Below are 27148 nucleotides of genomic sequence, written 5' to 3'. Positions count from 1 at the left end.
GCCTTGGACCGCTCGGCCATGCTACCCTGTATGCCTACGCTCTCCGTCTCTTTACGACCGGTGGAAAAGTTTCTTTCCATTCCTTTTTTCGCCTTCCACCTTCCGGAAATAGAGGCAACGCTACCACACTAAGCCCTTTTCAATGAGTAAAACTGGCTGTTTCCATCCTTTTGCCTACTAAATGCTTTCCAATGTTATTTTATTTTATTCAAGTGATTTTCCTGTTTTGAAGTAACTTCACTGTGATTGTAAACTATTGGCGTCCCTGCTTCAACACGGTGCATCTGTAAGAAGGGAGCAGAGGCCGTGACAGGCTTTCAGCACCGACTTGGCTAAAAAGCAAGGATTGTAAAAGCAGCTGAATTTGGACGTTCATGCAGCATCACTTTGCGCAGCCACAGCAGTCTTCCAAGAAGATGTACTGGCAGCAGTGGGATTCAAACCCACGCCCCCGAAGAGACTGGAGCCTTAATCCAGCGCCTTGGACCACTCGGCCATGCTACCCTGTGTGCCTACGCTCTCTGGCTGGCTACGACCGGTGGAAAAGTTTCTTTCCATTCCTTTTTTCACCTTCCACCTTCCGGAAGTAGAAGCAACGCTACCACACTAAGCCCTTTTCAATGAGTAAATCTGGCTGTTTCCATCCTTTTGCCTACTAATTGCTTTCCACTGTTATTTTATTCAAGTGATTTCCCTGTTTTGAAGTAACTTCACTGTGATTGTAAACTATTGGTGTCCCTGCTTCAACACGGTGCATCTGTAAGAAAGGAGCAGAGCCCGTGACAGGCTTTCAGCACCGACTTGGCTAAAAAGCAAGGAATGTAAAAGCGGCTGAATTTGGACGTTCATGCAGCATCACTTTGCGCAGCCACAGCAGTCTTCTAAAAAGATGTACTGGCAGCAGTGGGATTCGAACCCACGCCCCCGAAGAGACTGGAGCCTTAATCCAGCGCCTTGGACCGCTCGGCCATGCTACCCTGTGTGCCTACGCTCTCCGGCTCGCTACCACCGGTGGAAAAGTTTCTTTCCATTCCTTTTTTCGCCTTCCACCTTCCGGAAGTAGAAGCAACGCTACCACACTAAGCCCTTTTCAATGAGTAAATCTGGCTGTTTCCATCCTTTTGCCTACTAAATGCTTTCCAATATTATTTTATTTTATTCAAGTGATTTTCCTGTTTTGAAGTAACTTCACTGTGATTGTAAATTATTGGTGTCCCTGCTTCAACACGGTGCATCTGTAAGAAAGGAGCAGAGGCTGTGACAGGCTTTCAGCACCGACTTGGCTAGAAAGCAAGGAATGTAAAAGCGGCTGAATTTGGACATTCATGCAGCATCACTTTGCGCAGCCACAGCAGTCTTCCAAAATTATCTACCTGCAGCGGTGGGATTCGAACCTACGCCCCCGAAGAGACTGGAGCCTTAATCCAGTGCCTTGGACCGCTCGGCCATGCTACCCTGTGTGCCTACGCTCTCCGGCTGGCTACGACCGGTGGAAAAGTTTCTTTCCATTCCTTTTTTCACCTTCCACCTTCCGGAAGTAGAAGCAACGCTACCACACTAAGCCCTTTTCAATGAGTAAACCTGGCTGTTTCCATCCTTTTGCCTACTAAATGCTTTCCAATGTTATTTTATTTTATTCAAGTGATTTCCCTGTTTTGAAGTAACTTCACTGTGATTGTAAACTATTGGTGTCCCTGCTTCAACACAGTGCATCTGTAAGAAAGGAGCAGAGGCCATGACAGGCTTTCAGCACCGACTTGGCTAAAAAGCAAGGAATGTAAAAGCGGCTGAATTTGGACGTTCATGCAGCATCACTTTGCGCAACCACAGCAGTCTTCCAAAAAGATGTACTGGCAACAGTGGGATTCGAACCCACACCCCCGAAGAGACTGGAGCCTTAATCCAGCGCCTTGGACCGCTCGGCCATGCTAACCTGTGTGCCTATGCTCTCCGGCTCGCTACGACCGGTGAAAAAGTTTCTTTCCATTACTTTTTTCGCCTTCCACCTTCCGGAAGTAGAAGCAACGCTAACACACTAAGCCCTTTTCAATGAGTAAATCTGGCTGTTTCCATCCTTTTGCCTACTAAATGCTTTCCAATGTTATTTTATTCAAGTGATTTTCCTGTTTTGAAGTAACTTCACTGTGATTGTAAACTATTGGTGTCCCTGCTTCAACAGGTTGCATCTGTAAGAAAGGAGCAGAGGCCGTGACAGGCTTTCAGCACCGACTTGGCAAAAAAGCAAGAAATGTAAAAGCGGCTGAATTTGGACATTCATGCAGCATCACTTTGCGCAGCCACAGCAGTCTTCCAAAAGATGTACTGGCAGCGGTGGGATTCGAACCCACGCCCCCGAAGAGACTGGAGCCTTAATCCAGCGCCTTGGACCGCTCGGCCACGCTACCCTGTGTACATACGCTTTCCGGCTCACTACGACCGGTGGAAAAGTTTCTTTCCATTCCTTTTTTTCGCCTTCCACCTTCCGGAAGTAGAAGCAACGCTACCACACTAAGCCCTTTTCAATGAGTAAATCTGGCTGTTTTCATCCTTTTGCCTACTAATTGCTTTCCACTGTTATTTTATTCAAGTGATTTCCCTGTTTTGAAGTAACTTCACTGTGATTGTAAACTATTGGTGTCCCTGCTTCAACACGGTGCATCTGTAAGAAAGGAGCAGAGGCCGTGACAGGCTTTCAGCACCGACTTGGCTAAAAAGCAAGGAATGTAAAAGTGGCTGAATTTGGACGTTCATGCAGCATCACTTTGCGCAGCCACAGCAGTCTTCCAATAAGATGTACTGGCAGCAGTGGGATTGGAACCCACGCCCCCAAAGAGACTGGAGCCTTAATCCAGCGCCTTGGACCGCTCGGCCATGCTACCCTGTGTGCCTTCGCTCTCAGGCTGGCTACGAACGGTGGAAAAGTTTCTTTCCATTCCTTTTTTCGCCTTCCACCTTCCGGAAGTAGAAGCAACGCTACCACACTAAGCCCTTTTCAATGAGTAAATCTGGCTGTTTCCATCCTTTTGCCTACTAATTGCTTTCCACTGTTATTTTATTCAAGTGATTTCCCTGTTTTGAAGTAACTTCACTGTGATTGTAAACTATTGGTGTCCCTGCTTCAACACGGTGCATCTGTAAGAAAGGAGCAGAGCCCGTGACAGGCTTTCAGCACCGACTTGGCTAAAAAGCAAGGAATGTAAAAGCGGCTGAATTTGGACGTTCATGCAGCATCACTTTGCGCAGCCACAGCAGTCTTCTAAAAAGATGTACTGGCAGCAGTGGGATTCGAACCCACGCCCCCGAAGAGACTGGAGCCTTAATCCAGCGCCTTGGACCGCTCGGCCATGCTACCCTGTGTGCCTACGCTCTCCGGCTCGCTACCACCGGTGGAAAAGTTTCTTTCCATTCCTTTTTTCGCCTTCCACCTTCCGGAAGTAGAAGCAACGCTACCACACTAAGCCCTTTTCAATGAGTAAATCTGGCTGTTTCCATCCTTTTGCCTACTAAATGCTTTCCAATATTATTTTATTTTATTCAAGTGATTTTCCTGTTTTGAAGTAACTTCACTGTGATTGTAAATTATTGGTGTCCCTGCTTCAACACGGTGCATCTGTAAGAAAGGAGCGGAGGCCATGACAGGCTTTCAGCATCGACTTGGCTAAAAAGCAAGGAATGTAAAAGCGGCTGAATTTGGACGTTCATGCAGCATCACTTTGTGCAGCCACAGCAGTCTTCCAAAAAGATGTACTGGTAGCAGTGGGATTCGAACCGACACCCCCGAAGAGACTGGAGCCTTAATCCAGCACCTTGGACCGCTCGGCCATGCTACCCTGTGTGCCTACGCTCTCCAGCTGGCTACGACCGGTGGAAAAGTTTCTTTCCATTCCTTTTTTCGCCTTCCACCTTCCGGAAGTAGAAGCAACGCTACCACACTAAGCCCTTTTCAATGAGTAAATCTGGCTGTTTCCATCCTTTTGCCTACTAATTGCTTTCCACTGTTATTTTATTTAAGTGATTTCCCTGTTTTGAAGTAACTTCACTGTGATTGTAAACTATTGGTGTCCCTGCTTCAACACGGTGCATCTGTAAGAAAGGAGCAGAGGCCGTGACAGGCTTTCAGCACCGACTTGGCTAAAAAGCAAGGAATGTAAAAGCGGCTGAATTTGGACGTTCATGCAGCATCACTTTGCGCAGCCACAGCAGTCTTCTAAAAAGATGTACTGGCAGCAGTGGGATTCGAACCCACGCCCCCGAAGAGACTGGAGCCTTAATCCAGCGCCTTGGACCGCTCGGCCATGCTACCCTGTGTGCCTACGCTCTCCGGCTCGCTACCACCGGTGGAAAAGTTTCTTTCCATTCCTTTTTTCGCCTTCCACCTTCCGGAAGTAGAAGCAACGCTACCACACTAAGCCCTTTTCAATGAGTAAATCTGGCTGTTTCCATCCTTTTGCCTACTAAATGCTTTCCAATATTATTTTATTTTATTCAAGTGATTTTCCTGTTTTGAAGTAACTTCACTGTGATTGTAAATTATTGGTGTCCCTGCTTCAACACGGTGCATCTGTAAGAAAGGAGCAGAGGCTGTGACAGGCTTTCAGCACCGACTTGGCTAGAAAGCAAGGAATGTAAAAGCGGCTGAATTTGGACATTCATGCAGCATCACTTTGCGCAGCCACAGCAGTCTTCCAAAATTATCTACCTGCAGCGGTGGGATTCGAACCTACGCCCCCGAAGAGACTGGAGCCTTAATCCAGTGCCTTGGACCGCTCGGCCATGCTACCCTGTGTGCCTACGCTCTCCGGCTGGCTACGACCGGTGGAAAAGTTTCTTTCCATTCCTTTTTTCGCCTTCCACCTTCCGGAAGTAGAAGCAACGCTACCACACTAAGCCCTTTTCAATGAGTAAACCTGGCTGTTTCCATCCTTTTGCCTACTAAATGCTTTCCAATGTTATTTTATTTTATTCAAGTGATTTCCCTGTTTTGAAGTAACTTCACTGTGATTGTAAACTATTGGTGTCCCTGCTTCAACACGGTGCATCTGTAAGAAAGGAGCAGAGGCCATGACAGGCTTTCAGCACCGACTTGGCTAAAAAGCAAGGAATGTAAAAGCGGCTGAATTTGGACGTTCATGCAGCATCACTTTGCGCAACCACAGCAGTCTTCCAAAAAGATGTACTGGCAACAGTGGGATTCGAACCCACACCCCCGAAGAGACTGGAGCCTTAATCCAGCGCCTTGGACCGCTCGGCCATGCTAACCTGTGTGCCTATGCTCTCCGGCTCGCTACGACCGGTGAAAAAGTTTCTTTCCATTACTTTTTTCGCCTTCCACCTTCCGGAAGTAGAAGCAACGCTAACACACTAAGCCCTTTTCAATGAGTAAATCTGGCTGTTTCCATCCTTTTGCCTACTAAATGCTTTCCAATGTTATTTTATTCAAGTGATTTTCCTGTTTTGAAGTAACTTCACTGTGATTGTAAACTATTGGTGTCCCTGCTTCAACAGGTTGCATCTGTAAGAAAGGAGCAGAGGCCGTGACAGGCTTTCAGCACCGACTTGGCAAAAAAGCAAGAAATGTAAAAGCGGCTGAATTTGGACATTCATGCAGCATCACTTTGCGCAGCCACAGCAGTCTTCCAAAAGATGTACTGGCAGCGGTGGGATTCGAACCCACGCCCCCGAAGAGACTGGAGCCTTAATCCAGCGCCTTGGACCGCTCGGCCACGCTACCCTGTGTACATACGCTTTCCGGCTCACTACGACCGGTGGAAAAGTTTCTTTCCATTCCTTTTTTTCGCCTTCCACCTTCCGGAAGTAGAAGCAACGCTACCACACTAAGCCCTTTTCAATGAGTAAATCTGGCTGTTTTCATCCTTTTGCCTACTAATTGCTTTCCACTGTTATTTTATTCAAGTGATTTCCCTGTTTTGAAGTAACTTCACTGTGATTGTAAACTATTGGTGTCCCTGCTTCAACACGGTGCATCTGTAAGAAAGGAGCAGAGGCCGTGACAGGCTTTCAGCACCGACTTGGCTAAAAAGCAAGGAATGTAAAAGTGGCTGAATTTGGACGTTCATGCAGCATCACTTTGCGCAGCCACAGCAGTCTTCCAATAAGATGTACTGGCAGCAGTGGGATTGGAACCCACGCCCCCAAAGAGACTGGAGCCTTAATCCAGCGCCTTGGACCGCTCGGCCATGCTACCCTGTGTGCCTTCGCTCTCAGGCTGGCTACGAACGGTGGAAAAGTTTCTTTCCATTCCTTTTTTCGCCTTCCACCTTCCGGAAGTAGAAGCAACGCTACCACACTAAGCCCTTTTCAATGAGTAAATCTGGCTGTTTCCATCCTTTTGCCTACTAATTGCTTTCCACTGTTATTTTATTCAAGTGATTTCCCTGTTTTGAAGTAACTTCACTGTGATTGTAAACTATTGGTGTCCCTGCTTCAACACGGTGCATCTGTAAGAAAGGAGCAGAGCCCGTGACAGGCTTTCAGCACCGACTTGGCTAAAAAGCAAGGAATGTAAAAGCGGCTGAATTTGGACGTTCATGCAGCATCACTTTGCGCAGCCACAGCAGTCTTCTAAAAAGATGTACTGGCAGCAGTGGGATTCGAACCCACGCCCCCGAAGAGACTGGAGCCTTAATCCAGCGCCTTGGACCGCTCGGCCATGCTACCCTGTGTGCCTACGCTCTCCGGCTCGCTACCACCGGTGGAAAAGTTTCTTTCCATTCCTTTTTTCGCCTTCCACCTTCCGGAAGTAGAAGCAACGCTACCACACTAAGCCCTTTTCAATGAGTAAATCTGGCTGTTTCCATCCTTTTGCCTACTAAATGCTTTCCAATATTATTTTATTTTATTCAAGTGATTTTCCTGTTTTGAAGTAACTTCACTGTGATTGTAAATTATTGGTGTCCCTGCTTCAACACGGTGCATCTGTAAGAAAGGAGCGGAGGCCATGACAGGCTTTCAGCATCGACTTGGCTAAAAAGCAAGGAATGTAAAAGCGGCTGAATTTGGACGTTCATGCAGCATCACTTTGTGCAGCCACAGCAGTCTTCCAAAAAGATGTACTGGTAGCAGTGGGATTCGAACCGACACCCCCGAAGAGACTGGAGCCTTAATCCAGCACCTTGGACCGCTCGGCCATGCTACCCTGTGTGCCTACGCTCTCCAGCTGGCTACGACCGGTGGAAAAGTTTCTTTCCATTCCTTTTTTCGCCTTCCACCTTCCGGAAGTAGAAGCAACGCTACCACACTAAGCCCTTTTCAATGAGTAAATCTGGCTGTTTCCATCCTTTTGCCTACTAATTGCTTTCCACTGTTATTTTATTTAAGTGATTTCCCTGTTTTGAAGTAACTTCACTGTGATTGTAAACTATTGGTGTCCCTGCTTCAACACGGTGCATCTGTAAGAAAGGAGCAGAGGCCGTGACAGGCTTTCAGCACCGACTTGGCTAAAAAGCAAGGAATGTAAAAGCGGCTGAATTTGGACGTTCATGCAGCATCACTTTGCGCAGCCACAGCAGTCTTCCAAAAAGATGTACTGGCAGCAGTGGGATTCGAACCCACGCCCCCGAAGAGACTGGAGCCTTAATCCAGCGCCTTGGACCGCTCGGCCATGCTACCCTGTGTGCCTACGCTCTCCGGCTGGCTACGACTGGTGGAAAAGTTTCTTTCCATTCCTTTTTTCGCATTCCACCTTCCGGAAGTAGAAGCAACGCTACCACACTAAGCCCTTTTCAATGAGTAAATCTGGCTGTTTCCATCCTTTTGCCTACTAATTGCTTTCCACTGTTATTTTATTCAAGTGATTTCCCTGTTTTGAAGTAACTTCACTGTGATTGTAAACTATTGGTGTCCCTGCTTCAACACGGTGCATCTGTAAGAAAGGAGCAGAGGCCGTGACAGGCTTTCAGCACCGACTTGGTTAAAAAGCAAGGAATGTAAAAGCGGCTGAATTTGGACGTTCATGCAGCATCACTTTGTGCAGCCACAGCAGTCTTCCAAAATGATGTACTGGTAGCAGTGGGATTCGAACCGAAACCCCCGAAGAGACTGGAGCCTTAATCCAGCACCTTGGACCGCTCGGCCATGCTACCCTGTGTGCCTACGCTCTCCAGCTGGCTACGACCGGTGGAAAAGTTTCTTTCCATTCCTTTTTTCGCCTTCCACCTTCCGGAAGTAGAAGCAACGCTACCACACTAAGCCCTTTTCAATAAGTAAATCTGGCTGTTTCCATCCTTTTGCCTACTAATTGCTTTCCACTGTTATTTTATTTAAGTGATTTCCCTGTTTTGAAGTAACTTCACTGTGATTGTAAACTATTGGTGTCCCTGCTTCAACACGGTGCATCTGTAAGAAAGGAGCAGAGGCCGTGACAGGCTTTCAGCACCGACTTGGCTAAAAAGCAAGGAATGTAAAAGCGGCTGAATTTGGACGTTCATGCAGCATCACTTTGCGCAGCCACAGCAGTCTTCCAAAAAGATGTACTGGCAGCAGTGGGATTCGAACCCACGCCCCCGAAGAGACTGGAGCCTTAATCCAGCGCCTTGGACCGCTCGGCCATGCTACCCTGTGTGCCTACGCTCTCCGGCTGGCTACGACTGGTGGAAAAGTTTCTTTCCATTCCTTTTTTCGCATTCCACCTTCCGGAAGTAGAAGCAACGCTACCACACTAAGCCCTTTTCAATGAGTAAATCTGGCTGTTTCCATCCTTTTGCCTACTAATTGCTTTCCACTGTTATTTTATTCAAGTGATTTCCCTGTTTTGAAGTAACTTCACTGTGATTGTAAACTATTGGTGTCCCTGCTTCAACACGGTGCATCTGTAAGAAAGGAGCAGAGGCCGTGACAGGCTTTCAGCACCGACTTGGCTAAAAAGCAAGGAATGTAAAAGCGGCTGAATTTGGACGTTCATGCACCATCACTTTGCGCAGCCACAGCAGTCTTCCAAAAAGATGTACTGGCAGCAGTGGGATTCGAACCCACGCCCCCGAAGAGACTGGAGCCTTAATCCAGCGCCTTGGACCGCTCGGCCATGCTACCCTGTGTGCCTACGCTCTCCGGCTGGCTACGACCGGTGGAAAAGTTTCTTTCCATTCCTTTTTTCGCATTCCACCTTCTGGAAGTAGAAGCAACGCTACCACACTAAGCCCTTTTCAATGAGTAAATCTGGCTGTTTCCATCCTTTTGCCTACTAATTGCTTTCCACTGTTATTTTATTCAAGTGATTTCCCTGTTTTGAAGTAACTTCACTGTGATTGTAAACTATTGGTGTCCCTGCTTCAACACGGTGCATCTGTAAGAAAGGAGCAGAGGCCGTGACAGGCTTTCAGCACCGACTTGGCTAAAAAGCAAGGAATGTAAAAGCGGCTGAATTTGGACGTTCATGCAGCATCACTTTGTGCAGCCACAGCAGTCTTCCAAAAAGATGTACTGGTAGCAGTGGGATTCAAACCGACGCCCCCGAAGAGACTGGAGCCTTAATCCAGCGCCTTGGACCGCTCGGCCATGCTACCCTGTGTGCTTACGCTCTCCGGCTGGCTACGACCGGTGGAAAAGTTTCTTTCCATTCCTTTTTTCGCCTTCCACCTACCGGAAGCAGAAGCAACGCTACCACACTAAGCCCTTTTCAATGAGTAAATCTGGCTGTTTCCATCCTTTTGCCTACTAATTGCTTTCCACTGTTATTTTATTCAAGTGATTTCCCTGTTTTGAAGTAACTTCACTGTGATTGTAAACTATTGGTGTCCCTGCTTCAACACGGTGCATCTGTAAGAAAGGAGCAGAGGCCGTGACAGGCTTTCAGCACCGACTTGGCTAAAAAGCAAGGAATGTAAAAGTGGCTGAATTTGGACGTTCATGCAGCATCACTTTGCGCAGCCACAGCAGTCTTCTAAAAAGATGTACTGGCAGCAGTGGGATTCGAACCCACGCCCCAGAAGAGACTGGAGCCTTAATCCAGCGCTTTGGACCCCTCGGCCATGCTACCCTGTGTGCCTACGCTCTCCGGCTCGCTACCACCGGTGGAAAAGTTTCTTTCCATTCCTTTTTTAGCCTTCCACCTTCCGGAAGTAGAAGCAACGCTACCACACTAAGCCCTTTTCAATGAGTAAATCTGGCTGTTTCCATCCTTTTGCCTACTAATTGCTTTCCACTGTTATTTTATTCAAGTGATTTCCCTGTTTTGAAGTAACTTCACTGTGATTGTAAACTATTGGTGTCCCTGCTTCAACACGGTGCATCTGTAAGAAAGGAGCAGAGGCCGTGACAGGCTTTCAGCACCGACTTGGCTAAAAAGCAAGGAATGTAAAAGCGGCTGAATTTGGACGTTCATGCAGCATCACTTTGCGCAGCCACAGCAGTCTTCTAAAAAGATGTACTGGCAGCAGTGGGATTCGAACCCACGCCCCGAAGAGACTGGAGCCTTAATCCAGCACCTTGGACCGCTCAGCCATGCTACCCTGTGTGCCTACGCTCTCCGGCTCGCTACGACCGGTGGAAAAGTTTCTTTCCATTCCTTTTTTCGCCTTCCACCTTCCGGAAGTAGAAGCAACGCTACCACACTAAGCCCTTTTCAATGAGTAAATCTGGCTGTTTCCATCCTTTTGCCTTCTAAATGCTTTCCAATGTTATTTTATTGTATTCAAGTGATTTTCCTGTTTTGAAGTAACTTCACTGTGATTGTAAACTATTGGTGTCCCTGCTTCAACACGGTGCATCTGTAAGAAAGGAGCAGAGGCCGTGACAGGCTTTCAGCACCGACTTGGCTAAAAAGCAAGGAATGTAAAAGCGGCTGAATTTGGACGTTCATGCAGCATCACTTTGCGCAGCCACAGCAGTCTTCCAAAAAGATGTACTGGCAGAAGTGGGATTCGAACCCACGCCCCCAAAGAGACTGGAGCCTTAATCCAGCGCCTTGGATCGCTTGGCCATGCTACCCTGTGTGCCTACGCTCTCCGGCTCGCTACGACCGGTGGAAAAGTTTCTTTCCATTCCTTTTTTCGCCTTCCACCTTCCGGAAGTAGAAGCAACGCTACCACACTAAGCCCTTTTCAATGAGTAAATCTGGCTGTTTCCATCCTTTTGCCTACTAAATGCTTTCCAATGTTATTTTATTCAAGTGATTTTCCTGTTTTGAAGTAACTTCACTGTGATTGTAAACTATTGGTGTCCCTGCTTCAACACCGTGCATCTTTAAGAAAGGAGCAGAGGCCGTGACAGGCTTTCAGCACCGACTTGGCTAAAAAGCAAGGAATGTGAAAGCGGCTGAATTTGGACGTTCATGCAGCATCACTTTGCGAAGCCAGAGCAGTCTTCCAAAAAGATGTACTGGCAGCGGTGGGATTCGAACCCACGGCCCCAAAGAGAGTGGAGCCTTAATCCAGCGCCTTGGACCGCTCGGCCATGCTACCCTGTATGCCTACGCTCTCCGTCTCGTTACGACCGGTGGAAAAGTTTCTTTCCATTCCTTTTTTCGCCTTCCACCTTCCGGAAATAGAGGCAACGCTACCACACTAAGCCCTTTTCAATGAGTAAAACTGGCTGTTTCCATCCTTTTGCCTACTAAATGCTTTCCAATGTTATTTTATTTTATTCAAGTGATTTTCCTGTTTTGAAGTAACTTCACTGTGATTGTAAACTATTGGCGTCCCTGCTTCAACACGGTGCATCTGTAAGAAGGGAGCAGAGGCCGTGACAGGCTTTCAGCACCGACTTGGCTAAAAAGCAAGGATTGTAAAAGCAGCTGAATTTGGACGTTCATGCAGCATCACTTTGCGCAGCCACAGCAGTCTTCCAAGAAGATATACTGGCAGCAGTGGGATTCGAACCCACGCCCCCGAAGAGACTGGAGCCTTAATCCAGCGCCTTGGACCGCTCGGCCATGCTACCCTGTGTGACTACACTCTCCGGCTGGCTACGACCGGTGGAAAAGTTTCTTTCCATTCCTTTTTTCGCCTTCCACCTTCCGGAAGTAGAAGCAACGCTACCACACTAAGCCCTTTTCAATGAGTAAATCTGGCTGTTTCCATCCTTTTGCCTACTAATTGCTTTCCAATGTTATTTTATTCAAGTGATTTTCCTGTTTTGAAGTAACTTCACTGTGATTGTAAACTATTGGTGTCCCTGCTTCAACACGGTGCATCTGTAAGAAAGGAGTAGAGGCCGTGACAGGCTTTCAGCACCGACTTGGCTAAAAAGCAAGGAATGTAAAAGCGGCTGAATTTGGACGTTCATGCAGCATCACTTTGTGCAGCCACAGCAGTCTTCCAAAAAGATGTACTGGTGGCAGTGGGATTCAAAACGACTCCCCGAAGAGACTGGAGCCTTAATCCAGCGCCTTGGACCGCTCGGCCATGCTACCCTGTGTGCCTACGCTCTCCGGCTCGCTACGACCGGTGGAAAAGTTTCTTTCCATTCCTTTTTTCGCCTTCCACCTTCCGGAAGTAGAAGCAACGCTACCACACTAAGCCCTTTTCAATGAGTAAATCTGGCTGTTTCCATCCTTTTGCCTTCTAAATGCTTTCCAATGTTATTTTATTGTATTCAAGTGATTTTCCTGTTTTGAAGTAACTTCACTGTGATTGTAAACTATTGGTGTCCCTGCTTCAACACGGTGCATCTGTAAGAAAGGAGCAGAGGCCGTGACAGGCTTTCAGCACCGACTTGGCTAAAAAGCAAGGAATGTAAAAGCGGCTGAATTTGGACGTTCATGCAGCATCACTTTGCGCAGCCACAGCAGTCTTCCAAAAAGATGTACTGGCAGCAGTGGGATTCGAACCCACGCCCCCAAAGAGACTGGAGCCTTAATCCAGCGCCTTGGATCGCTTGGCCATGCTACCCTGTGTGCCTACGCTCTCCGGCTCGCTACGACCGGCGGAAAAGTTTCTTTCCATTCCTTTTTTCGCCTTCCACCTTCCGGAAGTAGAAGCAACGCTACCACACTAAGCCCTTTTCAATGAGTAAATCTGGCTGTTTCCATCCTTTTGCCTACTAAATGCTTTCCAGTGTTATTTTATTCAAGTGATTTTCCTGTTTTGAAGTAACTTCACTGTGATTGTAAACTATTGGTGTCCCTGCTTCAACACCGTGCATCTTTAAGAAAGGAGCAGAGGCCGTGACAGGCTTTCAGCACCGACTTGGCTAAAAAGCAAGGAATGTGAAAGCGGCTGAATTTGGACGTTCATGCAGCATCACTTTGCGAAGCCAGAGCAGTCTTCCAAAAAGATGTACTGGCAGCGGTGGGATTCGAACCCACGGCCCCGAAGAGAGTGGAGCCTTAATCCAGCGCCTTGGACCGCTCGGCCATGCTACCCTGTATGCCTACGCTCTCCGTCTCTTTACGACCGGTGGAAAAGTTTCTTTCCATTCCTTTTTTCGCCTTCCACCTTCCGGAAATAGAGGCAACGCTACCACACTAAGCCCTTTTCAATGAGTAAAACTGGCTGTTTCCATCCTTTTGCCTACTAAATGCTTTCCAATGTTATTTTATTTTATTCAAGTGATTTTCCTGTTTTGAAGTAACTTCACTGTGATTGTAAACTATTGGCGTCCCTGCTTCAACACGGTGCATCTGTAAGAAGGGAGCAGAGGCCGTGACAGGCTTTCAGCACCGACTTGGCTAAAAAGCAAGGATTGTAAAAGCAGCTGAATTTGGACGTTCATGCAGCATCACTTTGCGCAGCCACAGCAGTCTTCCAAGAAGATGTACTGGCAGCAGTGGGATTCAAACCCACGCCCCCGAAGAGACTGGAGCCTTAATCCAGCGCCTTGGACCACTCGGCCATGCTACCCTGTGTGCCTACGCTCTCTGGCTGGCTACGACCGGTGGAAAAGTTTCTTTCCATTCCTTTTTTCACCTTCCACCTTCCGGAAGTAGAAGCAACGCTACCACACTAAGCCCTTTTCAATGAGTAAATCTGGCTGTTTCCATCCTTTTGCCTACTAATTGCTTTCCACTGTTATTTTATTCAAGTGATTTCCCTGTTTTGAAGTAACTTCACTGTGATTGTAAACTATTGGTGTCCCTGCTTCAACACGGTGCATCTGTAAGAAAGGAGCAGAGCCCGTGACAGGCTTTCAGCACCGACTTGGCTAAAAAGCAAGGAATGTAAAAGCGGCTGAATTTGGACGTTCATGCAGCATCACTTTGCGCAGCCACAGCAGTCTTCTAAAAAGATGTACTGGCAGCAGTGGGATTCGAACCCACGCCCCCGAAGAGACTGGAGCCTTAATCCAGCGCCTTGGACCGCTCGGCCATGCTACTCTGTGTGCCTACACTCTCCGGCTCGCTACCACCGGTGGAAAAGTTTCTTTCCATTCCTTTTTTCGCCTTCCACCTTCCGGAAGTAGAAGCAACGCTACCACACTAAGCCCTTTTCAATGAGTAAATCTGGCTGTTTCCATCCTTTTGCCTACTAAATGCTTTCCAATATTATTTTATTTTATTCAAGTGATTTTCCTGTTTTGAAGTAACTTCACTGTGATTGTAAATTATTGGTGTCCCTGCTTCAACACGGTGCATCTGTAAGAAAGGAGCAGAGGCTGTGACAGGCTTTCAGCACCGACTTGGCTAGAAAGCAAGGAATGTAAAAGCGGCTGAATTTGGACATTCATGCAGCATCACTTTGCGCAGCCACAGCAGTCTTCCAAAATTATCTACCTGCAGCAGTGGGATTCGAACCTACGCCCCCGAAGAGACTGGAGCCTTAATCCAGTGCCTTGGACCGCTCGGCCATGCTACCCTGTGTGCCTACGCTCTCCGGCTGGCTACGACCGGTGGAAAAGTTTCTTTCCATTCCTTTTTTCGCCTTCCACCTTCCGGAAGTAGAAGCAACGCTACCACACTAAGCCCTTTTCAATGAGTAAACCTGGCTGTTTCCATCCTTTTGCCTACTAAATGCTTTCCAATGTTATTTTATTTTATTCAAGTGATTTCCCTGTTTTGAAGTAACTTCACTGTGATTGTAAACTATTGGTGTCCCTGCTTCAACACGGTGCATCTGTAAGAAAGGAGCAGAGGCCATGACAGGCTTTCAGCACCGACTTGGCTAAAAAGCAAGGAATGTAAAAGCGGCTGAATTTGGACGTTCATGCAGCATCACTTTGCGCAACCACAGCAGTCTTCCAAAAAGATGTACTGGCAACAGTGGGATTCGAACCCACACCCCCGAAGAGACTGGAGCCTTAATCCAGCGCCTTGGACCGCTCGGCCATGCTAACCTGTGTGCCTATGCTCTCCGGCTCGCTACGACCGGTGAAAAAGTTTCTTTCCATTACTTTTTTCGCCTTCCACCTTCCGGAAGTAGAAGCAACGCTAACACACTAAGCCCTTTTCAATGAGTAAATCTGGCTGTTTCCATCCTTTTGCCTACTAAATGCTTTCCAATGTTATTTTATTCAAGTGATTTTCCTGTTTTGAAGTAACTTCACTGTGATTGTAAACTATTGGTGTCCCTGCTTCAACAGGTTGCATCTGTAAGAAAGGAGCAGAGGCCGTGACAGGCTTTCAGCACCGACTTGGCAAAAAAGCAAGAAATGTAAAAGCGGCTGAATTTGGACATTCATGCAGCATCACTTTGCGCAGCCACAGCAGTCTTCCAAAAGATGTACTGGCAGCGGTGGGATTCGAACCCACGCCCCCGAAGAGACTGGAGCCTTAATCCAGCGCCTTGGACCGCTCGGCCACGCTACCCTGTGTACATACGCTTTCCGGCTCACTACGACCGGTGGAAAAGTTTCTTTCCATTCCTTTTTTTCGCCTTCCACCTTCCGGAAGTAGAAGCAACGCTACCACACTAAGCCCTTTTCAATGAGTAAATCTGGCTGTTTTCATCCTTTTGCCTACTAATTGCTTTCCACTGTTATTTTATTCAAGTGATTTCCCTGTTTTGAAGTAACTTCACTGTGATTGTAAACTATTTGTGTCCCTGCTTCAACACGGTGCATCTGTAAGAAAGGAGCAGAGGCCGTGACAGGCTTTCAGCACCGACTTGGCTAAAAAGCAAGGAATGTAAAAGTGGCTGAATTTGGACGTTCATGCAGCATCACTTTGCGCAGCCACAGCAGTCTTCCAATAAGATGTACTGGCAGCAGTGGGATTGGAACCCACGCCCCCAAAGAGACTGGAGCCTTAATCCAGCGCCTTGGACCGCTCGGCCATGCTACCCTGTGTGCCTTCGCTCTCAGGCTGGCTACGAACGGTGGAAAAGTTTCTTTCCATTCCTTTTTTCGCCTTCCACCTTCCGGAAGTAGAAGCAACGCTACCACACTAAGCCCTTTTCAATGAGTAAATCTGGCTGTTTCCATCCTTTTGCCTACTAATTGCTTTCCACTGTTATTTTATTCAAGTGATTTCCCTGTTTTGAAGTAACTTCACTGTGATTGTAAACTATTGGTGTCCCTGCTTCAACACGGTGGATCTGTAAGAAAGGAGCAGAGCCCGTGACAGGCTTTCAGCACCGACTTGGCTAAAAAGCAAGGAATGTAAAAGCGGCTGAATTTGGACGTTCATGCAGCATCACTTTGCGCAGCCACAGCAGTCTTCTAAAAAGATGTACTGGCAGCAGTGGGATTCGAACCCACGCCCCCGAAGAGACTGGAGCCTTAATCCAGCGCCTTGGACCGCTCGGCCATGCTACCCTGTGTGCCTACGCTCTCCGGCTCGCTACCACCGGTGGAAAAGTTTCTTTCCATTCCTTTTTTCGCCTTCCACCTTCCGGAAGTAGAAGCAACGCTACCACACTAAGCCCTTTTCAATGAGTAAATCTGGCTGTTTCCATCCTTTTGCCTACTAAATGCTTTCCAATATTATTTTATTTTATTCAAGTGATTTTCCTGTTTTGAAGTAACTTCACTGTGATTGTAAATTATTGGTGTCCCTGCTTCAACACGGTGCATCTGTAAGAAAGGAGCGGAGGCCATGACAGGCTTTCAGCATCGACTTGGCTAAAAAGCAAGGAATGTAAAAGCGGCTGAATTTGGACGTTCATGCAGCATCACTTTGTGCAGCCACAGCAGTCTTCCAAAAAGATGTACTGGTAGCAGTGGGATTCGAACCGACACCCCCGAAGAGACTGGAGCCTTAATCCAGCACCTTGGACCGCTCGGCCATGCTACCCTGTGTGCCTACGCTCTCCAGCTGGCTACGACCGGTGGAAAAGTTTCTTTCCATTCCTTTTTTCGCCTTCCACCTTCCGGAAGTAGAAGCAACGCTACCACACTAAGCCCTTTTCAATGAGTAAATCTGGCTGTTTCCATCCTTTTGCCTACTAATTGCTTTCCACTGTTATTTTATTTAAGTGATTTCCCTGTTTTGAAGTAACTTCACTGTGATTGTAAACTATTGGTGTCCCTGCTTCAACACGGTGCATCTGTAAGAAAGGAGCAGAGGCCGTGACAGGCTTTCAGCACCGACTTGGCTAAAAAGCAAGGAATGTAAAAGCGGCTGAATTTGGACGTTCATGCAGCATCACTTTGCGCAGCCACAGCAGTCTTCCAAAAAGATGTACTGGCAGCAGTGGGATTCGAACCCACGCCCCCAAAGAGACTGGAGCCTTAATCCAGCGCCTTGGACCGCTCGGCCATGCTACCCTGTGTGCCTACGCTCTCCGGCTGGCTACGACTGGTGGAAAAGTTTCTTTCCATTCCTTTTTTCGCATTCCACCTTCCGGAAGTAGAAGCAACGCTACCACACTAAGCCCTTTTCAATGAGTAAATCTGGCTGTTTCCATCCTTTTGCCTACTAATTGCTTTCCACTGTTATTTTATTCAAGTGATTTCCCTGTTTTGAAGTAACTTCACTGTGATTGTAAACTATTGGTGTCCCTGCTTCAACACGGTGCATCTGTAAGAAAGGAGCAGAGGCCGTGACAGGCTTTCAGCACCGACTTGGCTAAAAAGCAAGGAATGTAAAAGCGGCTGAATTTGGACGTTCATGCAGCATCACTTTGTGCAGCCACAGCAGTCTTCCAAAAAGATGTACTGGTAGCAGTGGGATTCGAACCGACACCCCCGAAGAGACTGGAGCCTTAATCCAGCACCTTGGACCGCTCGGCCATGCTACCCTGTGTGCCTACGCTCTCCAGCTGGCTACGACCGGTGGAAAAGTTTCTTTCCATTCCTTTTTTCGCCTTCCACCTTCCGGAAGTAGAAGCAACGCTACCACACTAAGCCCTTTTCAATGAGTAAATCTGGCTGTTTCCATCCTTTTGCCTACTAATTGCTTTCCACTGTTATTTTATTTAAGTGATTTCCCTGTTTTGAAGTAACTTCACTGTGATTGTAAACTATTGGTGTCCCTGCTTCAACACGGTGCATCTGTAAGAAAGGAGCAGAGGCCGTGACAGGCTTTCAGCACCGACTTGGCTAAAAAGCAAGGAATGTAAAAGCGGCTGAATTTGGACGTTCATGCAGCATCACTTTGCGCAGCCACAGCAGTCTTCCAAAAAGATGTACTGGCAGCAGTGGGATTCGAACCCACGCCCCCGAAGAGACTGGAGCCTTAATCCAGCGCCTTGGACCGCTCGGCCATGCTACCCTGTGTGCCTACGCTCTCCGGCTGGCTACGACTGGTGGAAAAGTTTCTTTCCATTCCTTTTTTCGCATTCCACCTTCCGGAAGTAGAAGCAACGCTACCACACTAAGCCCTTTTCAATGAGTAAATCTGGCTGTTTCCATCCTTTTGCCTACTAATTGCTTTCCACTGTTATTTTATTCAAGTGATTTCCCTGTTTTGAAGTAACTTCACTGTGATTGTAAACTATTGGTGTCCCTGCTTCAACACGGTGCATCTGTAAGAAAGGAGCAGAGGCCGTGACAGGCTTTCAGCACCGACTTGGCTAAAAAGCAAGGAATGTAAAAGCGGCTGAATTTGGACGTTCATGCACCATCACTTTGCGCAGCCACAGCAGTCTTCCAAAAAGATGTACTGGTAGCAGTGGGATTCGAAACCACGCCCCCGAAGAGACTGGAGCCTTAATCCAGCGCCTTGGACCGCTCGGCCATGCTACCCTGTGTGCCTACGCTCTCCGGCTGGCTACGACCGGTGGAAAAGTTTCTTTCCATTCCTTTTTTCGCATTCCACCTTCTGGAAGTAGAAGCAACGCTACCACACTAAGCCCTTTTCAATGAGTAAATCTGGCTGTTTCCATCCTTTTGCCTACTAATTGCTTTCCACTGTTATTTTATTCAAGTGATTTCCCTGTTTTGAAGTAACTTCACTGTGATTGTAAACTATTGGTGTCCCTGCTTCAACACGGTGCATCTGTAAGAAAGGAGCAGAGGCCGTGACAGGCTTTCAGCACCGACTTGGCTAAAAAGCAAGGAATGTAAAAGCGGCTGAATTTGGACGTTCATGCAGCATCACTTTGTGCAGCCACAGCAGTCTTCCAAAAAGATGTACTGGTAGCAGTGGGATTCAAACCGACGCCCCCGAAGAGACTGGAGCCTTAATCCAGCGCCTTGGACCGCTCGGCCATGCTACCCTGTGTGCTTACGCTCTCCGGCTGGCTACGACCGGTGGAAAAGTTTCTTTCCATTCCTTTTTTCGCCTTCCACCTACCGGAAGCAGAAGCAACGCTACCACACTAAGCCCTTTTCAATGAGTAAATCTGGCTGTTTCCATCCTTTTGCCTACTAATTGCTTTCCACTGTTATTTTATTCAAGTGATTTCCCTGTTTTGAAGTAACTTCACTGTGATTGTAAACTATTGGTGTCCCTGCTTCAACACGGTGCATCTGTAAGAAAGGAGCAGAGGCCGTGACAGGCTTTCAGCACCGACTTGGCTAAAACCCTGTGTGCCTACGCTCTCCGGCTCGCTACCACCGGTGGAAAAGTTTCTTTCCATTCCTTTTTTCGCCTTCCACCTTCCGGAAGTAGAAGCAACGCTACCACACTAAGCCCTTTTCAATGAGTAAATCTGGCTGTTTCCATCCTTTTGCCTACTAAATGCTTTCCAATATTATTTTATTTTATTCAAGTGATTTTCCTGTTTTGAAGTAACTTCACTGTGATTGTAAATTATTGGTGTCCCTGCTTCAACACGGTGCATCTGTAAGAAAGGAGCGGAGGCCATGACAGGCTTTCAGCATCGACTTGGCTAAAAAGCAAGGAATGTAAAAGCGGCTGAATTTGGACGTTCATGCAGCATCACTTTGTGCAGCCACAGCAGTCTTCCAAAAAGATGTACTGGTAGCAGTGGGATTCGAACCGACACCCCCGAAGAGACTGGAGCCTTAATCCAGCACCTTGGACCGCTCGGCCATGCTACCCTGTGTGCCTACGCTCTCCAGCTGGCTACGACCGGTGGAAAAGTTTCTTTCCATTCCTTTTTTCGCCTTCCACCTTCCGGAAGTAGAAGCAACGCTACCACACTAAGCCCTTTTCAATGAGTAAATCTGGCTGTTTCCATCCTTTTGCCTACTAATTGCTTTCCACTGTTATTTTATTTAAGTGATTTCCCTGTTTTGAAGTAACTTCACTGTGATTGTAAACTATTGGTGTCCCTGCTTCAACACGGTGCATCTGTAAGAAAGGAGCAGAGGCCGTGACAGGCTTTCAGCACCGACTTGGCTAAAAAGCAAGGAATGTAAAAGCGGCTGAATTTGGACGTTCATGCAGCATCACTTTGCGCAGCCACAGCAGTCTTCCAAAAAGATGTACTGGCAGCAGTGGGATTCGAACCCACGCCCCCGAAGAGACTGGAGCCTTAATCCAGCGCCTTGGACCGCTCGGCCATGCTACCCTGTGTGCCTACGCTCTCCGGCTGGCTACGACTGGTGGAAAAGTTTCTTTCCATTCCTTTTTTCGCATTCCACCTTCCGGAAGTAGAAGCAACGCTACCACACTAAGCCCTTTTCAATGAGTAAATCTGGCTGTTTCCATCCTTTTGCCTACTAATTGCTTTCCACTGTTATTTTATTCAAGTGATTTCCCTGTTTTGAAGTAACTTCACTGTGATTGTAAACTATTGGTGTCCCTGCTTCAACACGGTGCATCTGTAAGAAAGGAGCAGAGGCCGTGACAGGCTTTCAGCACCGACTTGGCTAAAAAGCAAGGAATGTAAAAGCGGCTGAATTTGGACGTTCATGCAGCATCACTTTGTGCAGCCACAGCAGTCTTCCAAAAAGATGTACTGGTAGCAGTGGGATTCGAACCGACACCCCCGAAGAGACTGGAGCCTTAATCCAGCACCTTGGACCGCTCGGCCATGCTACCCTGTGTGCCTACGCTCTCCAGCTGGCTACGACCGGTGGAAAAGTTTCTTTCCATTCCTTTTTTCGCCTTCCACCTTCCGGAAGTAGAAGCAACGCTACCACACTAAGCCCTTTTCAATGAGTAAATCTGGCTGTTTCCATCCTTTTGCCTACTAATTGCTTTCCACTGTTATTTTATTTAAGTGATTTCCCTGTTTTGAAGTAACTTCACTGTGATTGTAAACTATTGGTGTCCCTGCTTCAACACGGTGCATCTGTAAGAAAGGAGCAGAGGCCGTGACAGGCTTTCAGCACCGACTTGGCTAAAAAGCAAGGAATGTAAAAGCGGCTGAATTTGGACGTTCATGCAGCATCACTTTGCGCAGCCACAGCAGTCTTCCAAAAAGATGTACTGGCAGCAGTGGGATTCGAACCCACGCCCCCGAAGAGACTGGAGCCTTAATCCAGCGCCTTGGACCGCTCGGCCATGCTACCCTGTGTGCCTACGCTCTCCGGCTGGCTACGACTGGTGGAAAAGTTTCTTTCCATTCCTTTTTTCGCATTCCACCTTCCGGAAGTAGAAGCAACGCTACCACACTAAGCCCTTTTCAATGAGTAAATCTGGCTGTTTCCATCCTTTTGCCTACTAATTGCTTTCCACTGTTATTTTATTCAAGTGATTTCCCTGTTTTGAAGTAACTTCACTGTGATTGTAAACTATTGGTGTCCCTGCTTCAACACGGTGCATCTGTAAGAAAGGAGCAGAGGCCGTGACAGGCTTTCAGCACCGACTTGGCTAAAAAGCAAGGAATGTAAAAGCGGCTGAATTTGGACGTTCATGCACCATCACTTTGCGCAGCCACAGCAGTCTTCCAAAAAGATGTACTGGTAGCAGTGGGATTCGAAACCACGCCCCCGAAGAGACTGGAGCCTTAATCCAGCGCCTTGGACCGCTCGGCCATGCTACCCTGTGTGCCTACGCTCTCCGGCTGGCTACGACCGGTGGAAAAGTTTCTTTCCATTCCTTTTTTCGCATTCCACCTTCTGGAAGTAGAAGCAACGCTACCACACTAAGCCCTTTTCAATGAGTAAATCTGGCTGTTTCCATCCTTTTGCCTACTAATTGCTTTCCACTGTTATTTTATTCAAGTGATTTCCCTGTTTTGAAGTAACTTCACTGTGATTGTAAACTATTGGTGTCCCTGCTTCAACACGGTGCATCTGTAAGAAAGGAGCAGAGGCCGTGACAGGCTTTCAGCACCGACTTGGCTAAAAAGCAAGGAATGTAAAAGCGGCTGAATTTGGACGTTCATGCAGCATCACTTTGTGCAGCCACAGCAGTCTTCCAAAAAGATGTACTGGTAGCAGTGGGATTCAAACCGACGCCCCCGAAGAGACTGGAGCCTTAATCCAGCGCCTTGGACCGCTCGGCCATGCTACCCTGTGTGCTTACGCTCTCCGGCTGGCTACGACCGGTGGAAAAGTTTCTTTCCATTCCTTTTTTCGCCTTCCACCTACCGGAAGCAGAAGCAACGCTACCACACTAAGCCCTTTTCAATGAGTAAATCTGGCTGTTTCCATCCTTTTGCCTACTAATTGCTTTCCACTGTTATTTTATTCAAGTGATTTCCCTGTTTTGAAGTAACTTCACTGTGATTGTAAACTATTGGTGTCCCTGCTTCAACACGGTGCATCTGTAAGAAAGGAGCAGAGGCCGTGACAGGCTTTCAGCACCGACTTGGCTAAAAAGCAAGGAATGTAAAAGTGGCTGAATTTGGACGTTCATGCAGCATCACTTTGCGCAGCCACAGCAGTCTTCTAAAAAGATGTACTGGCAGCAGTGGGATTCGAACCCACGCCCCAGAAGAGACTGGAGCCTTAATCCAGCGCTTTGGACCCCTCGGCCATGCTACCCTGTGTGCCTACGCTCTCCGGCTCGCTACCACCGGTGGAAAAGTTTCTTTCCATTCCTTTTTTAGCCTTCCACCTTCCGGAAGTAGAAGCAACGCTACCACACTAAGCCCTTTTCAATGAGTAAATCTGGCTGTTTCCATCCTTTTGCCTACTAATTGCTTTCCACTGTTATTTTATTCAAGTGATTTCCCTGTTTTGAAGTAACTTCACTGTGATTGTAAACTATTGGTGTCCCTGCTTCAACACGGTGCATCTGTAAGAAAGGAGCAGAGGCCGTGACAGGCTTTCAGCACCGACTTGGCTAAAAAGCAAGGAATGTAAAAGCGGCTGAATTTGGACGTTCATGCAGCATCACTTTGCGCAGCCACAGCAGTCTTCTAAAAAGATGTACTGGCAGCAGTGGGATTCGAACCCACGCCCCGAAGAGACTGGAGCCTTAATCCAGCACCTTGGACCGCTCAGCCATGCTACCCTGTGTGCCTACGCTCTCCGGCTCGCTACGACCGGTGGAAAAGTTTCTTTCCATTCCTTTTTTCGCCTTCCACCTTCCGGAAGTAGAAGCAACGCTACCACACTAAGCCCTTTTCAATGAGTAAATCTGGCTGTTTCCATCCTTTTGCCTTCTAAATGCTTTCCAATGTTATTTTATTGTATTCAAGTGATTTTCCTGTTTTGAAGTAACTTCACTGTGATTGTAAACTATTGGTGTCCCTGCTTCAACACGGTGCATCTGTAAGAAAGGAGCAGAGGCCGTGACAGGCTTTCAGCACCGACTTGGCTAAAAAGCAAGGAATGTAAAAGCGGCTGAATTTGGACGTTCATGCAGCATCACTTTGCGCAGCCACAGCAGTCTTCCAAAAAGATGTACTGGCAGCAGTGGGATTCGAACCCACGCCCCCAAAGAGACTGGAGCCTTAATCCAGCGCCTTGGATCGCTTGGCCATGCTACCCTGTGTGCCTACGCTCTCCGGCTCGCTACGACCGGTGGAAAAGTTTCTTTCCATTCCTTTTTTCGCCTTCCACCTTCCGGAAGTAGAAGCAATGCTACCACACTAAGCCCTTTTCAATGAGTAAATCTGGCTGTTTCCATCCTTTTGTCTACTAAATGCTTTCCAATGTTATTTTATTCAAGTGATTTTCCTGTTTTGAAGTAACTTCACTGTGATTGTAAACTATTGGTGTCCCTGCTTCAACACCGTGCATCTTTAAGAAAGGAGCAGAGGCCGTGACAGGCTTTCAGCACCGACTTGGCTAAAAAGCAAGGAATGTGAAAGCGGCTGAATTTGGACGTTCATGCAGCATCACTTTGCGAAGCCAGAGCAGTCTTCCAAAAAGATGTACTGGCAGCGGTGGGATTCGAACCCACGGCCCCGAAGAGAGTGGAGCCTTAATCCAGCGCCTTGGACCGCTCGGCCATGCTACCCTGTATGCCTACGCTCTCCGTCTCTTTACGACCGGTGGAAAAGTTTCTTTCCATTCCTTTTTTCGCCTTCCACCTTCCGGAAATAGAGGCAACGCTACCACACTAAGCCCTTTTCAATGAGTAAAACTGGCTGTTTCCATCCTTTTGCCTACTAAATGCTTTCCAATGTTATTTTATTTTATTCAAGTGATTTTCCTGTTTTGAAGTAACTTCACTGTGATTGTAAACTATTGGCGTCCCTGCTTCAACACGGTGCATCTGTAAGAAGGGAGCAGAGGCCGTGACAGGCTTTCAGCACCGACTTGGCTAAAAAGCAAGGATTGTAAAAGCAGCTGAATTTGGACGTTCATGCAGCATCACTTTGCGCAGCCACAGCAGTCTTCCAAGAAGATGTACTGGCAGCAGTGGGATTCAAACCCACGCCCCCGAAGAGACTGGAGCCTTAATCCAGCGCCTTGGACCACTCGGCCATGCTACCCTGTGTGCCTATGCTCTCTGGCTGGCTACGACCGGTGGAAAAGTTTCTTTCCATTCCTTTTTTCACCTTCCACCTTCCGGAAGTAGAAGCAACGCTACCACACTAAGCCCTTTTCAATTAGTAAATCTGGCTGTTTCCATCCTTTTGCCTACTAATTGCTTTCCACTGTTATTTTATTCAAGTGATTTCCCTGTTTTGAAGTAACTTCACTGTGATTGTAAACTATTGGTGTCCCTGCTTCAACACGGTGCATCTGTAAGAAAGGAGCAGAGCCCGTGACAGGCTTTCAGCACCGACTTGGCTAAAAAGCAAGGAATGTAAAAGCGGCTGAATTTGGACGTTCATGCAGCATCACTTTGCGCAGCCACAGCAGTCTTCTAAAAAGATGTACTGGCAGCAGTGGGATTCGAACCCACGCCCCCGAAGAGACTGGAGCCTTAATCCAGCGCCTTGGACCGCTCGGCCATGCTACCCTGTGTGCCTACGCTCTCCGGCTCGCTACCACCGGTGGAAAAGTTTCTTTCCATTCCTTTTTTCGCCTTCCACCTTCCGGAAGTAGAAGCAACGCTACCACACTAAGCCCTTTTCAATGAGTAAATCTGGCTGTTTCCATCCTTTTGCCTACTAAATGCTTTCCAATATTATTTTATTTTATTCAAGTGATTTTCCTGTTTTGAAGTAACTTCACTGTGATTGTAAATTATTGGTGTCCCTGCTTCAACACGGTGCATCTGTAAGAAAGGAGCAGAGGCTGTGACAGGCTTTCAGCACCGACTTGGCTAGAAAGCAAGGAATGTAAAAGCGGCTGAATTTGGACATTCATGCAGCATCACTTTGCGCAGCCACAGCAGTCTTCCAAAATTATCTACCTGCAGCGGTGGGATTCGAACCTACACCCCCGAAGAGACTGGAGCCTTAATCCAGCGCCTTGGACCGCTCGGCCATGCTACCCTGTGTGCCTACGCTCTCCGGCTGGCTACGACCGGTGGAAAAGTTTCTTTCCATTCCTTTTTTCGCCTTCCACCTTCCGGAAGTAGAAGCAAAGCTACCACACTAAGCCCTTTTCAATGAGTAAACCTGGCTGTTTCCATCCTTTTGCCTACTAAATGCTTTCCAATGTTATTTTATTTTATTCAAGTGATTTTCCTGTTTTGAAGTAACTTCACTGTGATTGTAAACTATTGGTGTCCCTGCTTCAACACGGTGCATCTGTAAGAAAGGAGCAGAGGCCATGACAGGCTTTCAGCACCGACTTGGCTAAAAAGCAAGGAATGTAAAAGCGGCTGAATTTGGACGTTCATGCAGCATCACTTTGCGCAACCACAGCAGTCTTCCAAAAAGATGTACTGGCAACAGTGGGATTCGAACCCACGCCCCCGAAGAGACTGGAGCCTTAATCCAGCGCCTTGGACCGCTCGGCCATGCTAACCTGTGTGCCTATGCTCTCCGGCTCGCTACGACCGGTGAAAAAGTTTCTTTCCATTACTTTTTTCGCCTTCCACCTTCCGGAAGTAGAAGCAACGCTAACACACTAAGCCCTTTTCAATGAGTAAATCTGGCTGTTTCCATCCTTTTGCCTACTAAATGCTTTCCAATGTTATTTTATTCAAGTGATTTTCCTGTTTTGAAGTAACTTCACTGTGATTGTAAACTATTGGTGTCCCTGCTTCAACAGGTTGCATCTGTAAGAAAGGAGCAGAGGCCGTGACAGGCTTTCAGCACCGACTTGGCAAAAAAGCAAGAAATGTAAAAGCGGCTGAATTTGGACATTCATGCAGCATCACTTTGCGCAGCCACAGCAGTCTTCCAAAAGATGTACTGGCAGCGGTGGGATTCGAACCCACGCCCCCGAAGAGACTGGAGCCTTAATCCAGCGCCTTGGACCGCTCGGCCACGCTACCCTGTGTACCTACGCTTTCCGGCTCACTACGACCGGTGGAAAAGTTTCTTTCCATTCCTTTTTTTCGCCTTCCACCTTCCGGAAGTAGAAGCAACGCTACCACACTAAGCCCTTTTCAATGAGTAAATCTGGCTGTTTTCATCCTTTTGCCTACTAATTGCTTTCCACTGTTATTTTATTCAAGTGATTTCCCTGTTTTGAAGTAACTTCACTGTGATTGTAAACTATTGGTGTC

The 27148-nt window shown here is 47.5% G+C and overlaps 37 non-coding genes across 37 annotated transcripts; all 37 read right to left on the bottom strand.

Annotated features, from left to right (window-relative positions):
- Positions 1 to 422: 422 nt before the first annotated feature.
- trnal-aag (transfer RNA leucine (anticodon AAG)) lies at positions 423 to 504 on the bottom strand. The gene has a single exon. It is a non-coding gene; the product is annotated as a tRNA-Leu (tRNA).
- A 391-nt stretch (positions 505 to 895) lies between these two features.
- On the bottom strand, positions 896 to 977 carry trnal-aag (transfer RNA leucine (anticodon AAG)). The gene has a single exon. It is a non-coding gene; the product is annotated as a tRNA-Leu (tRNA).
- An 874-nt stretch (positions 978 to 1851) lies between these two features.
- On the bottom strand, positions 1852 to 1934 carry trnal-aag (transfer RNA leucine (anticodon AAG)). The gene has a single exon. It is a non-coding gene; the product is annotated as a tRNA-Leu (tRNA).
- Positions 1935 to 2323: 389 nt separating this feature from the next.
- On the bottom strand, positions 2324 to 2405 carry trnal-aag (transfer RNA leucine (anticodon AAG)). The gene has a single exon. It is a non-coding gene; the product is annotated as a tRNA-Leu (tRNA).
- A 392-nt stretch (positions 2406 to 2797) lies between these two features.
- On the bottom strand, positions 2798 to 2879 carry trnal-aag (transfer RNA leucine (anticodon AAG)). Its single transcript has one exon. It is a non-coding gene; the product is annotated as a tRNA-Leu (tRNA).
- A 391-nt stretch (positions 2880 to 3270) lies between these two features.
- trnal-aag (transfer RNA leucine (anticodon AAG)) lies at positions 3271 to 3352 on the bottom strand. The gene has a single exon. It is a non-coding gene; the product is annotated as a tRNA-Leu (tRNA).
- An 869-nt stretch (positions 3353 to 4221) lies between these two features.
- On the bottom strand, positions 4222 to 4303 carry trnal-aag (transfer RNA leucine (anticodon AAG)). The gene has a single exon. It is a non-coding gene; the product is annotated as a tRNA-Leu (tRNA).
- An 874-nt stretch (positions 4304 to 5177) lies between these two features.
- Positions 5178 to 5260, bottom strand: trnal-aag (transfer RNA leucine (anticodon AAG)). The gene has a single exon. It is a non-coding gene; the product is annotated as a tRNA-Leu (tRNA).
- A 389-nt stretch (positions 5261 to 5649) lies between these two features.
- trnal-aag (transfer RNA leucine (anticodon AAG)) lies at positions 5650 to 5731 on the bottom strand. Its single transcript has one exon. It is a non-coding gene; the product is annotated as a tRNA-Leu (tRNA).
- A 392-nt stretch (positions 5732 to 6123) lies between these two features.
- trnal-aag (transfer RNA leucine (anticodon AAG)) lies at positions 6124 to 6205 on the bottom strand. The gene has a single exon. It is a non-coding gene; the product is annotated as a tRNA-Leu (tRNA).
- Positions 6206 to 6596: 391 nt separating this feature from the next.
- trnal-aag (transfer RNA leucine (anticodon AAG)) lies at positions 6597 to 6678 on the bottom strand. The gene has a single exon. It is a non-coding gene; the product is annotated as a tRNA-Leu (tRNA).
- An 869-nt stretch (positions 6679 to 7547) lies between these two features.
- trnal-aag (transfer RNA leucine (anticodon AAG)) lies at positions 7548 to 7629 on the bottom strand. Its single transcript has one exon. It is a non-coding gene; the product is annotated as a tRNA-Leu (tRNA).
- Positions 7630 to 8493: 864 nt separating this feature from the next.
- trnal-aag (transfer RNA leucine (anticodon AAG)) lies at positions 8494 to 8575 on the bottom strand. Its single transcript has one exon. It is a non-coding gene; the product is annotated as a tRNA-Leu (tRNA).
- Positions 8576 to 8966: 391 nt separating this feature from the next.
- Positions 8967 to 9048, bottom strand: trnal-aag (transfer RNA leucine (anticodon AAG)). Its single transcript has one exon. It is a non-coding gene; the product is annotated as a tRNA-Leu (tRNA).
- An 864-nt stretch (positions 9049 to 9912) lies between these two features.
- Positions 9913 to 9994, bottom strand: trnal-aag (transfer RNA leucine (anticodon AAG)). Its single transcript has one exon. It is a non-coding gene; the product is annotated as a tRNA-Leu (tRNA).
- Positions 9995 to 10385: 391 nt separating this feature from the next.
- On the bottom strand, positions 10386 to 10466 carry trnal-aag (transfer RNA leucine (anticodon AAG)). Its single transcript has one exon. It is a non-coding gene; the product is annotated as a tRNA-Leu (tRNA).
- A 1347-nt stretch (positions 10467 to 11813) lies between these two features.
- On the bottom strand, positions 11814 to 11895 carry trnal-aag (transfer RNA leucine (anticodon AAG)). The gene has a single exon. It is a non-coding gene; the product is annotated as a tRNA-Leu (tRNA).
- An 868-nt stretch (positions 11896 to 12763) lies between these two features.
- On the bottom strand, positions 12764 to 12845 carry trnal-aag (transfer RNA leucine (anticodon AAG)). The gene has a single exon. It is a non-coding gene; the product is annotated as a tRNA-Leu (tRNA).
- An 869-nt stretch (positions 12846 to 13714) lies between these two features.
- On the bottom strand, positions 13715 to 13796 carry trnal-aag (transfer RNA leucine (anticodon AAG)). Its single transcript has one exon. It is a non-coding gene; the product is annotated as a tRNA-Leu (tRNA).
- A 391-nt stretch (positions 13797 to 14187) lies between these two features.
- trnal-aag (transfer RNA leucine (anticodon AAG)) lies at positions 14188 to 14269 on the bottom strand. The gene has a single exon. It is a non-coding gene; the product is annotated as a tRNA-Leu (tRNA).
- Positions 14270 to 15143: 874 nt separating this feature from the next.
- Positions 15144 to 15226, bottom strand: trnal-aag (transfer RNA leucine (anticodon AAG)). Its single transcript has one exon. It is a non-coding gene; the product is annotated as a tRNA-Leu (tRNA).
- A 389-nt stretch (positions 15227 to 15615) lies between these two features.
- trnal-aag (transfer RNA leucine (anticodon AAG)) lies at positions 15616 to 15697 on the bottom strand. Its single transcript has one exon. It is a non-coding gene; the product is annotated as a tRNA-Leu (tRNA).
- Positions 15698 to 16089: 392 nt separating this feature from the next.
- trnal-aag (transfer RNA leucine (anticodon AAG)) lies at positions 16090 to 16171 on the bottom strand. The gene has a single exon. It is a non-coding gene; the product is annotated as a tRNA-Leu (tRNA).
- Positions 16172 to 16562: 391 nt separating this feature from the next.
- On the bottom strand, positions 16563 to 16644 carry trnal-aag (transfer RNA leucine (anticodon AAG)). Its single transcript has one exon. It is a non-coding gene; the product is annotated as a tRNA-Leu (tRNA).
- Positions 16645 to 17513: 869 nt separating this feature from the next.
- On the bottom strand, positions 17514 to 17595 carry trnal-aag (transfer RNA leucine (anticodon AAG)). Its single transcript has one exon. It is a non-coding gene; the product is annotated as a tRNA-Leu (tRNA).
- Positions 17596 to 18459: 864 nt separating this feature from the next.
- Positions 18460 to 18541, bottom strand: trnal-aag (transfer RNA leucine (anticodon AAG)). The gene has a single exon. It is a non-coding gene; the product is annotated as a tRNA-Leu (tRNA).
- Positions 18542 to 18932: 391 nt separating this feature from the next.
- trnal-aag (transfer RNA leucine (anticodon AAG)) lies at positions 18933 to 19014 on the bottom strand. Its single transcript has one exon. It is a non-coding gene; the product is annotated as a tRNA-Leu (tRNA).
- A 1651-nt stretch (positions 19015 to 20665) lies between these two features.
- Positions 20666 to 20747, bottom strand: trnal-aag (transfer RNA leucine (anticodon AAG)). The gene has a single exon. It is a non-coding gene; the product is annotated as a tRNA-Leu (tRNA).
- An 864-nt stretch (positions 20748 to 21611) lies between these two features.
- Positions 21612 to 21693, bottom strand: trnal-aag (transfer RNA leucine (anticodon AAG)). Its single transcript has one exon. It is a non-coding gene; the product is annotated as a tRNA-Leu (tRNA).
- Positions 21694 to 22084: 391 nt separating this feature from the next.
- trnal-aag (transfer RNA leucine (anticodon AAG)) lies at positions 22085 to 22166 on the bottom strand. The gene has a single exon. It is a non-coding gene; the product is annotated as a tRNA-Leu (tRNA).
- Positions 22167 to 23030: 864 nt separating this feature from the next.
- trnal-aag (transfer RNA leucine (anticodon AAG)) lies at positions 23031 to 23112 on the bottom strand. The gene has a single exon. It is a non-coding gene; the product is annotated as a tRNA-Leu (tRNA).
- Positions 23113 to 23503: 391 nt separating this feature from the next.
- On the bottom strand, positions 23504 to 23584 carry trnal-aag (transfer RNA leucine (anticodon AAG)). The gene has a single exon. It is a non-coding gene; the product is annotated as a tRNA-Leu (tRNA).
- A 396-nt stretch (positions 23585 to 23980) lies between these two features.
- trnal-aag (transfer RNA leucine (anticodon AAG)) lies at positions 23981 to 24062 on the bottom strand. Its single transcript has one exon. It is a non-coding gene; the product is annotated as a tRNA-Leu (tRNA).
- An 869-nt stretch (positions 24063 to 24931) lies between these two features.
- trnal-aag (transfer RNA leucine (anticodon AAG)) lies at positions 24932 to 25013 on the bottom strand. The gene has a single exon. It is a non-coding gene; the product is annotated as a tRNA-Leu (tRNA).
- Positions 25014 to 25404: 391 nt separating this feature from the next.
- On the bottom strand, positions 25405 to 25486 carry trnal-aag (transfer RNA leucine (anticodon AAG)). Its single transcript has one exon. It is a non-coding gene; the product is annotated as a tRNA-Leu (tRNA).
- An 874-nt stretch (positions 25487 to 26360) lies between these two features.
- Positions 26361 to 26443, bottom strand: trnal-aag (transfer RNA leucine (anticodon AAG)). Its single transcript has one exon. It is a non-coding gene; the product is annotated as a tRNA-Leu (tRNA).
- A 389-nt stretch (positions 26444 to 26832) lies between these two features.
- Positions 26833 to 26914, bottom strand: trnal-aag (transfer RNA leucine (anticodon AAG)). Its single transcript has one exon. It is a non-coding gene; the product is annotated as a tRNA-Leu (tRNA).
- Positions 26915 to 27148: the final 234 nt, after the last annotated feature.

This window comes from Carassius carassius, chromosome 1 (assembly GCF_963082965.1).
Source record: "Carassius carassius chromosome 1, fCarCar2.1, whole genome shotgun sequence".
Classification (NCBI taxonomy): domain Eukaryota; kingdom Metazoa; phylum Chordata; class Actinopteri; order Cypriniformes; family Cyprinidae; genus Carassius; species Carassius carassius.
This window is presented reverse-complemented; position numbering and strand designations above follow the sequence as displayed.